Source organism: Bufo gargarizans, chromosome 6 (genome assembly GCF_014858855.1).
Source record: "Bufo gargarizans isolate SCDJY-AF-19 chromosome 6, ASM1485885v1, whole genome shotgun sequence".
NCBI classification, from domain to species: domain Eukaryota; kingdom Metazoa; phylum Chordata; class Amphibia; order Anura; family Bufonidae; genus Bufo; species Bufo gargarizans.
Genome location: NC_058085.1, coordinates 13283326 through 13293886, shown reverse-complemented (window position 1 = coordinate 13293886; position 10561 = coordinate 13283326). Strand labels below are relative to the sequence as shown.

At 41.3% G+C, this 10561-nt stretch overlaps 1 non-coding gene and 1 pseudogene across 1 annotated transcript; both read right to left on the bottom strand.

The window, feature by feature from the left end:
- Positions 1–1591: 1591 nt before the first annotated feature.
- LOC122942705 lies at positions 1592–1811 on the bottom strand (annotated as a pseudogene).
- A 6599-nt stretch (positions 1812–8410) lies between these two features.
- Positions 8411–8600, bottom strand: LOC122942720. The gene has a single exon (XR_006390665.1). It is a non-coding gene; the product is annotated as a U2 spliceosomal RNA (small nuclear RNA).
- Between the last annotated feature and the right edge of the window lie 1961 nt (positions 8601–10561).

Here is a 10561-nt window from a genome sequence, read left to right as displayed (position 1 = left end):
GAAATGTCTCCAATTCCCTCTGGTCCACATAAGGGGAGTACATTTTAATCACTACGAGTTTTTTTTCATCGAAGGCGTGCTCAACAATCCGGATACCCTGAAGCCTGGGATCATCCTTCATTTCCTCAGCTCTTTTTAAGCATCATGGAAAATTCCGTCCCCCATGAAGGTAACATCATAAATACCTCGCTTCGGGTACTCCTGGATTGCAAGGATCTCGTGTACTTTCACTCGTAAAGCATCCCCGCAGCACGGTCTCCACAATGTATCGCAGCACGTCCTTCTTCTTGTCCTGGTGGACACCTCGGGTGAAGAGGTTCCTCACTGAGTTCTTTAGCCTGGCGTATTCCGGCACGAAGCCGGAATCGCCGTCCATGTTTCGCCTGGCAGCAGCAACGCCCTGGTCCGAGGCTGCACCTTCTGGGAAGTGTAAAACCACCAGATAGCCGGGGATCGCAACTCGTTACCCTGGGAATAAGTCCTCTCCCCAATAGCAGCAAGTGGGTGAAGACCGGGAATAAATTCCCGGACTATTCCACAAGGCCGAGGAGAGGAGTACCCGAGTGCCCTCAACTAAGACCAAGTGCAGAATCAAAAACACATACACTTGATCTTAGCCAAAAGCCGAGAAGCGATAACCAGAAAAGGGTTCGCCCAACAGGCCGATGGTCCTCAATGCAGAACACTTGTGAAGGCGATAGGCTACAGGCCCCAGCTGCAGAGACAGTCCGGGAGGCTTCTTTCTCTCACAAACCAGGGAAAACGTGCGTCCTACGCTCTGAAATCAACAGCATGCTCCACTTCGTGTTTTTCGTATCTGCATAGCTCCGTCCACCAGTATTGGCCACGCCTTTTCTTCGCACGAAATTCCTGGTGCCAAAGAACGCCAAGCAGAAAGACCGATAAGGAGTGAATGGAGAGTAGTGAGAAAAAAAAAAAAAGTATGCATTGTTGATTGTGATGTCACGGCCCCATTGTTGAGTGTTCCGTCAGGTACCCTTGTGATGTCATCCACTGACCTGAACTTACTTGACCACTGACCTGACAGGCCTCTTGTGACACGTGCAGTGTTCCGTCCATTGGCCAGACAAGGCAGGGAGACACAGGCAAACAAATTTTACTTATTTACTAAAGCACTACAAAAGCAAATTGGTTACATCCAGCCAACTTGCTACAAAAAGGTCAAATCCCAGGAACAACTCAGCAGCCCGCCCAGGTGTGCACAACAGGCCCAAATCAAATCCAAGGTCCGTGGAGTGGAGGTCCAAACACTGCATTCAGGTGATATCCAAACACTGCATTCAGGTGATAAGACAATTAAGCCATCAATCTTAATTGGATTTGGGGTGTTTGGAGAGGTGACTGGCTGGCTGGGTTGCTTGGTGCTGGAAAAAACCCACACATGGCTGATGCAATTAGGAGATTGACAGGCTAGATGCAGGTATGCAGAAAGCAGCACAGCACAGCCCGCACAGAGGAGAAGCTGAAGTGAAGACTCCTGAGGCAGGACACAGCAACTTCACACTTGCTTGCTGGAAGGATCCTTGAAATCCATCACTCAATTTCATTCTGTTTTTTTATACTGGAATAGAAAGGGTGCACCGGTCCTGGAGGTACTGCAATACCAGGTCAATGCGTGGAGTGGACAGAGCAAGCTCTTTTTCCATCTCCCTGTTCGAAAAGTCCATTTAATATATGGTCCCCAGATAGGGAACGTATCAGATATTAAACTGATAAGAACAGATTTTTTTATTTTTATTCTTTTATTAACAAATGCGTATAAATCAGAATATTCAAATCAGAAAAGAAAATTTACATATATTAATTCTCAGAATACATTTTCCAATAGCAAAAAACAAAGAAGACAATAAGAACATAATCTATACAATATTACATAATCTGTACATCACAGACATTTCTTGATTCTCTACTTTCTGTTGGTAAAATAAAGAAGATATTAGACATAAAATAACCATAATCAGATTATTCAACCCACTCCTTCCATTTTTTTTAACTTCCAGATTCCTTCTGAATCATTGTTACCAAATCTTTTTTTATCACATAACACATATAAATAAAGTCTGCCACGGATCATGCCTACACAGTCCCTTACATCAATTCTGTTTTGATTAAACACCAAAATATTTCTTGCATCCCACAAACATTCCTTAACACAATGAACCACAGAACCCTCGCTTTCTTCCTCTCCAAATTACTTAAGCCGAATAACATCATACCATACGTCAGTACTTCCAAACCAGTCAACCCTTTGATCAGCTTTCCCATGCTGCTCCATACCTCTTTTGCATATGAACACTCCCATAATATATGCAAAACATTCTCACAATGCCCACAATTCTCTCTTGGACAAGACTCGCTATCAACCAACCTCCTTCTCCTCTGGAATTTTCTAGTTGGCAAACAACCATGCACAGCCATCCACGCTACATCTTTCTGTCTGTTTGTCAACTGTTTGGGCCAGATTTATCATTAGCTCAAGTCAGAATAATGGAGTGAAAAAGTCGCAAATTTTTCTGCTCTGCACTATGCTCGCCAGTTTTCTGAAAGTGGGTGTGTTTTCTTATGTAAATGAATCTCTAGACAGATTTACTATTGGGACTATATAAAAAGTCGCAAAAAAGTTGCAATTTTACTCCAGTGAGGACCATGCTTATCGTATGAGACTTTTTAATAGAACATGCGACTTTTTCATAAAAACGTGCGACTTTTGTAAAGCTGCTTACTGACGGATAAACTGCTACCGTCAAACCACATTTATTACAGTCTTAAAGGGCCGATCATAAATCTGACTTGGCTAAAACTGACTTTAGCCATATGTTAAAGTGGAGTGAGCTGTCAGTCGTGATAAATCTGGCCCTTTGTCACTCTCCTTCTTCCAGACTTTCATGCTCTTCTCAACATTCAGTCCATTGACACATTCAGCATTATCTCTAACACTCAATTTTATCATTATTTCTTTACTGTTACACCATTTTTCAACACTCTCACCTCTCAGATCATTCCTTCTTATACACCTCTCTAGCCTCACGTAAAACATGGAACACTAAATTTCACAGGTCTTCTCAAATCCACACCCATTAATTCATACTTCCTTAATACATTCCCAGCTAAGTATCGCAACATACAACCAACAACACACTCTTTTTTACTCAACTTCACACAGTTACTCACATACTTTACCGATAAGAACCTCTCGATATTTGTTAGACTTTTCCCTCCGTCTTTCCTCTCTTTCATTATTTTCTCTCTCTTAAATTTTTCCATTTTCGAATTCCAAAAGAACATGAAAATCAACCTTATTATTTTCTTCAAGCATCTGTCAGGTGCTGGAAAAACATTATTAACATAAAGCAAAATAGGAATAAGCACAGCCTTAATTATTAACACTCTTCCTTCCATCGTTAAAGACCTCAAAGCCCAAAAATCTATTTTTTTCTTGATTTTCTCACCAACTATCTCCCAACTTTGTTTCCCATATAAGTCCTTATCAAAAATAATACCTAACACTTCAATCCCTCCTTCTCTCACCGGCCAACCACACAATTCAATCTCCCTCCACGCCCCAAAAACTTTACATACACTCTTATCTACATTCAACTTAAATCCACTGGCCATACAAAAACATTCAATCAGTAACTTTGCCCTTCTTAATCCCGCCTGCGACTTACATACCATTGTCACATCATCCATGTAGCCAATCACTCTTATATCTCTCCCTCCACTACCAGGCACTTCCACCCTTCTCATAACCTTATATTTTATAATAACCCCCAACAAAGGCTCTATCACACAAATAAACAAAATTGGGGACAGAGGACAACCCTGTCTCACCCCTGACTCAATCCTAATACTTTTACTCAACCAACCATTCACCTGTACCTTACTAACAACACACTCATACAGTATCCCTATCCAACCTACCATCCGTTCTGGCACACCCATTCTCCTCAAAACATTAAACATAAAATCATGCTGCGCCCTGTCATATGCTTTCTCAAAATCCACAGCCACTACCGCAATTGATTGCTTCCTTTCATCACAGTCATACAATACATCCCGCAACCCCATTAAACTCTCACTAATCTGGCGTCCTGGAACCGCACACACCTGTTCTTCCCCTACCATATTCTCAATCACTCTCCTTAACCGACTTGGAATGACTTTGGCTATAATTTTATAGTCACATTTGAAAAGCGCCACTGGCCTCCAATTTTTTAAGTCCTTTTTATTCCCTTTCTTAAACAATAACACTACTATACTCTCGCTCATACTTTCAGACAGTCTTCCACTATCTAACACCTATTTGCACACATCAAATACATGCTCTCCAATCAAATCCCAGAAAGTACAATAAAATTCAACAGGCAAACCATCACTCCCAGCCACTTTCCCTTTCTTCATACTTTTCACCACATTCACCACTTCCTCTATTTTAATCTCTTCACTCAACCACTCGCTATTCTCTCTATCCAAATGTTTCTCAATATTATCCAAACAATCACCTTCCAGATCATACGCTCTATCTTTTTTTGAAAATAAATCTACATAAAACTTCCACACCTCATTAATCACATTATCCTTACCTCTCACTTCTGTCCCATCCTTATCTAATACACTCTCCATTCTCACTTTACTTCAATACACTTTTTGAAAGAAAATTTTTGTACATTTCTCATTCTTTTCTTTCACAACCAATCTTGTCTGAGCTATTATTTTCCTCCCACGCTCCTGAAGCTTCTGTCTTACAGTCTCTTTAGTCTCCTGAATCTCCCTTTTCACATCAATTCCACCTCTTTGCAATTCCTCCAAATGCTGCAGCCTAACCTTCCATCTTTCATACTCTTCACGTTCACTCCTCACTTTCTGACAACGTTTCTTAATGAAGATTTTTTTGTCTCAGCTTTCACCCATTCCCACCATTCAATCACACTCTCAAAACTCCTACTTTTTATTCATCTATTTCCTAAACCAATTGCAACAGCTTTCATGCACAGACGCATCTTCTAACAAAGAAACATTTAATTTCCACACACCCCTCCCATAATCATACTCCCTATTTATACTCATGCTACATTCAACCAAGGCATGATCCGTATACGGCAATCTTGTCACAGTACATTTTTCAATCTCCATGTACCTGGAACAAAAAAAAAATCAATTCTTGAACATATATTACCTTTGTCACTAAAATAAGTATAACCTTTAGATCCATCCCATTTCTCTTTAAAGTCATCACTAAGCCCAAATAAAGAAACTAATTTCTTCAGTTGTTTCCCACTTTTGTCCATTTTGGACCCACTACCTAACCTATCCCAATCAGAAATAATTGAATAAAAGTCCCCAACTAAAAACACATTCTCCCTCCCACCTAAAAAAAAGTATAATCTCTCTATTAATTCCTCCCTCTCCTTTCTATCTGGAGGAGCATACACATTAATTACCTTGAAATGTTCTCCATTCTTTTCAAAACTAACTGAAATTGCTCTACCTTGAGCTATATGAGTAACATTATGTATAACAAAATCATTCCCCTTAAACAAAATCCCTACCCCACAATTTTTTTTACCACCAATCGATCACACGCTTGGTCCATATGACCAGGAAGCACTCTGAGGTTCATCTTCCAGATTACAATCCTGTAAGCATAAGATATCACATGCATAGGTAACCAAAGATGCAAAAATCGCTGCTCTTCTATTAGCAGATCTTATCGACCTAACATTGATTGTCCCGATTTTTAGCAGCATGAGTCTTCCTGGAAAAAGAAAAGGTTAAATGACAGAAAAAAAACATCAGGACTTTCTTTCTTTCCCTTTCTTAGGGAGTCTCCCTCTAGTTATAGTTCCTGTGGCAGAGGGACCTGGGCCCTGCACCCCTTTCATTTCTCCCCATTCCTCCATACTTTTCTTTACCTCTGCCACACTTCTTTGAAACCCCAAAGTCCTTGCTACTTTTCCACATGGTCTTACTCCCCCATGTTCCTGGAGAGAAGTATCCGAATCTAACTCAGAGGTGTCATCTCCTCCAGAACTTTCGAACTCCCCAATTTGTTGACTTAAGGAGACCTCCACAGTCTCTGCAGGCTTTCTTTTCAGCGAAGCTTTCTCTATCTCCATCTCAGGTCCATCAGCAGACTCCTCCACCACAGGATCATCAATAGGATCCGGGTCCACAGCCGGGTCCTCTCCTTCTGCTCTCAGGGGGTCTGGAGCCAGATTAGGGTCCGGAACATCCTCCTTCACCCCCGCCTCTACATCCGAGGGAACCTCAAGAGAGGACTGAAAGATCACAGCAGGTTCTCCACTCACCACACTTGCCCAGGATCTATTGCCAGGAGTCGGGTTCACTTTAGGACAATTCCTTGCCAGATGTTCAGAGGCGTTGCAGAAGTGGCACTTTCTAGCCTCATCACACTCTGCAGTCCTGTGGCCTGTCTGAAAACAGTTCTTGCAAACCACTCCAGAGGTACAGCTCTCTTTTAAATGTCCAAAAGAAAAGCAATTTTGACAAAACTCTGGTTGTCCAGGGTAAAATAAATGTCCTCTGTTTGACCCAATAGAAAACATCTGCGGGGGGGGTGCATCATCGCACCTACCCCTGTTTCGTCATAACGGAACTCCACCCAGTACCTCCTGAGCCCATTAAAGGTTCCCAATACGTTTTTCCTTTTCTCACCTGGAGTCACGTATTTACAGTACCTTTGCAGAAATAGGACTATTTCCTCCTCCTTAATGAAAGGATTGTACATTTGGACGGTCACCGGGGTCCTTCTCTTCTGCTCTCTTTCCTGGGTCACCACAAAAGTAACGTCCTTCAGCTCTGGATGATCAATGAGCTCCCGACTCCTGGCATAGCAAGTGCGAAAAGAATCCTGAGAAACAAAGGAAACATCGTAAAATCCCTTGACTGGAATAGCCTGCACGCAAAAAATCTCCTCCCGGGACATCTTCAAGGTTTCTTCACTGATCTTCGCCTGGATCCTCACAACCGAAAATGACGACCTCTGGTCCTCCGAAACATACAGCCGCACTGTATTTGGCGCTGTCGACGGAACCTCTGCCATGCTCCGCAACAAAGGAAACCTTGTCCGCAACTATTGCCTTCTCTTAGGGAATCGGTCCAGACACCCTATAGCAGCAACCTCCCAACCCTAGAAGGGAAGAGAGGAAGGCCGAATGCTGGGGTTTACCTTGTAGTCTGAGGGTTAGTCCAACTACCCTATAGCAGCATGGATGCAACCACTGAAGGAAGTTACCCAAGGCCGAGTAGCTGGGGCCAGCTCAGATGCCTCTGGCTAAGACCACACTTGATCTTAGCCAAAAGGCCGAGAAGCGATAAACAGAAAAGGGTTCGCCCTACAGGCCGATGGTCTCAATGCAGAACACTTGTGAAGGCGATAGGCTACAGGTCCCAGCTGCAGAGACAGTCCGGGAGGCTTCTTTCTCTCACAAACCAGGGAAAACGTGCGTCCTACGCTCTGAAATCAACAGCATGCTTCACTTTGTGTTTTTCGTATCTGCATAGCTCCACCCACCACTGTTGGTCACGCCTTTTCTTCGCACAAAATTCCTGGTGCCAAAGCACGCCAAGAAGAAAGACCGATAAGAAGTCAATGGAGAGTAGTGAGAGATAGGGAAAAAAATGGTATGTATGCATTGTTGATTGTGATGTCACGGCCCCATTGTTGAGTGTTCCGTCAGGGCCCTTGAGATGTCATCCACTGACCTGACCTTACTTGACCTCTGACCTGACAGGCCTCTTGTGACACGTGCAGTGTTCCGTCCATTGGCCAGACAAGGCAGGCCCAGCTGTTGATGATACATAGGAAGTGCTGCGCTACTTTTTAGCCTCCAAGTCATCCATCCAGTTTAAAAGATCCACAAGAGGGAGACACAGGCAAACAAATTTTACTTATTTACTAAAGCACTACAAAAGCAAATTGGTTACATCCAGCCAACTTGCTACAAAAGGGTCAATTCCCAGGAACAACTCAGCAGCCCGCCCAGGTGTGCACAACAGGCCCAAATCAAATCCAAGGTGTGTGGAGTGGAGGTCCAAACACTGAATTCAGGTGATATCCAAACACTGCATTCAGGTGATAAGCCAATTAACCTAACAATTAAGCCAATCTTAATTGGATTTGGGGTGTTTGGAGAGGTGACTGGCTGGCTGGGTTGCTTGGTGCTGGAACAAACCCACACACAGCTGATGCAATTAGGAGATTGACAGGCTAGATGCAGGTATGCAGAAAGCAGCCAGCACAGCCTGCACAGAGGAGAAGCTGAAGTGAAGACTCCTGAGGCAGGACACAGCAACTTCACACTTGCTTGCTGGAAGGATCCTTGAAATCCATCACTCAATTTCATTCTGTTTTTTTATACTGGAATAGAAAGGGTGCACCGGTCCTGGAGGTACTGCAATACCAGGTCAATGCGTGGAGTGGACAGAGCAAGCTCTTTTTCCATCTCCCTGTTCGAAAAATCCATTTAATATATGGTCCCCAGATAGGGGACGTATCAGATATTAAACTGATGAGAACATATTTTTTTTTTTTTAAGTTGACTATCCCAAAGGGATATATTTTATTAAAAACGATCTTTACATAAGAAATTCATAATAAATTAATAAAACAGTTTTACAGAAACATAAAATTAAGATGTTACAATATTATATAATTGACCCCCACTCTCTTAAAAACCATTTATGGCACATAAAAGGAGCATTTTTTTTGTCTATTAAATAATATTTATACATTTCTTCTAAAACCATTTTTAAAACATTTTCTTCAGAAATAAGATCATGTTTAAAACATAAAATATTCCTGGCCATCCACAGAGCTGCTTTAACACATTTGGTGATCTTCCATGCCATCGTCTTTTTTATCCTTGAGGGGCATTCCAGACCGCCATAAAATACACCGTCCATTGTTAAAACCTTTAATCCATAAATCTTCTTCATTAAGGGGAGCATTTTAGTCCATATCTTCTGTGCAAAGTAACAATACCAGAATAGATGAAAAACGTCCTCCTCCTCTCTGCATGCTCCCCTGGGACATTCCGCGGTGCTAGTCAGTCCTCTTCAGTGCTGGAATGCCCGGCATGGAAGACACTCGTGCACGCAGCTCCAGGCCAGGTCTTTCTGAGAATTAAAAAGATAATTAATATTTACATCTTTCCATATTTGCTCGCATTTATTTTCGTTAAAATTTTTATTAGGAACTATTATCTTTTCGTCTTGAATTTCTTTTAAAATACTTTTACTATTTTTTAAAACTTCTACCCTTTTCCCAGTTAAATTAAAAGAGGCCACAGTTTTTTCTAAAATATTATAAGAGTTAGGTAGGTTAAAAGCATATGGGGAATTTAAAACCGTTTCGAACCATTTATTTTTCCTCATAAAATAACCAGTACCATAGCGTAAAAAATAAGACCAATAATTTACTTTAAAAAGGGTATTAAAACATAAACAGAAATATTTTATTAAAAGGAAGGCTTTTATGTCAGGAAGGTCTTTACCGCCTTTATGCTTGGGAAGTACAACCACATCTCTCCGCAATTTATCCATCCTAGAGCCCCAAAAGAAGTTAAAACAGGCTTTGTTAATCTTTTTTAGAAGACTATTAGATGGAGGAAAAACCATACTTAAATACATTAAAATCGGTAAAATAATAATTTTTATGATTAAAACCTTGCCATCCATTGTTAATTTTCTCATATTCCACATGCATCTTTTTATTTATCTTTTCTGTTGCAGTGTCCCAACTCCTGAGGCCATCGTTGGACTCACTGAAGGTGACGCCTTAGATCTTTACTGTCTCAGACTCAGGAATGTCGATGTCTCTTAAAATCATGTCTCCAATGTTTAAAATGCAACTTTTATTAAAATTGACTTTAAAACCGGAGGAGCCGCAAAAATGTTCAACTTGTTTGGAGGCTTTTTGTATTGACAGGGTGTCCCTACAGATTACCGCCACATCATCCATGTACCCCACTACATTGACCTCTAGTCCCCCTCCGCCTGGCAGGGGAACACCACGTATCTGTTTGTCTTGTCTTATCTTAATTAAAAGAGGCTCTAGAGCGCAGATAAAAAGTAGTGGGGACAAGGGACACCCCTGTTTCACTCCTGATTTTAAAAGGACATCCTGAGTCTTAAAACCATTGATTAAAATCTTACTTGTACAATGGTCATAAAATGCTCTCAAGGATTGAATAAAACCTTCTGGTATACCCATTTTCCTTAAAACCTGAAAAAGATTAAAGTGTGAGACACGATCAAAGGCTTTTTCAAAGTCTAAGGATAAAATCGCCATATTTCCCTTTCTTTCCTTAACATTGTTAATAGCGTCTTTTAAAAGATTTAAATTATCCCAAATACTTCTCCCGGGCACCCAGCAAACCTGGTTCTGGTGTATTATTTTATGAATTATTTTTTATTAATCTATTTGCACACAGTTTTGCCATTATTTTATAATCACAGCACAATAACGTGATTGGCCTCCAGTTTTTATATCGGTTTTATCACCTTTCTTGTAAAGTAG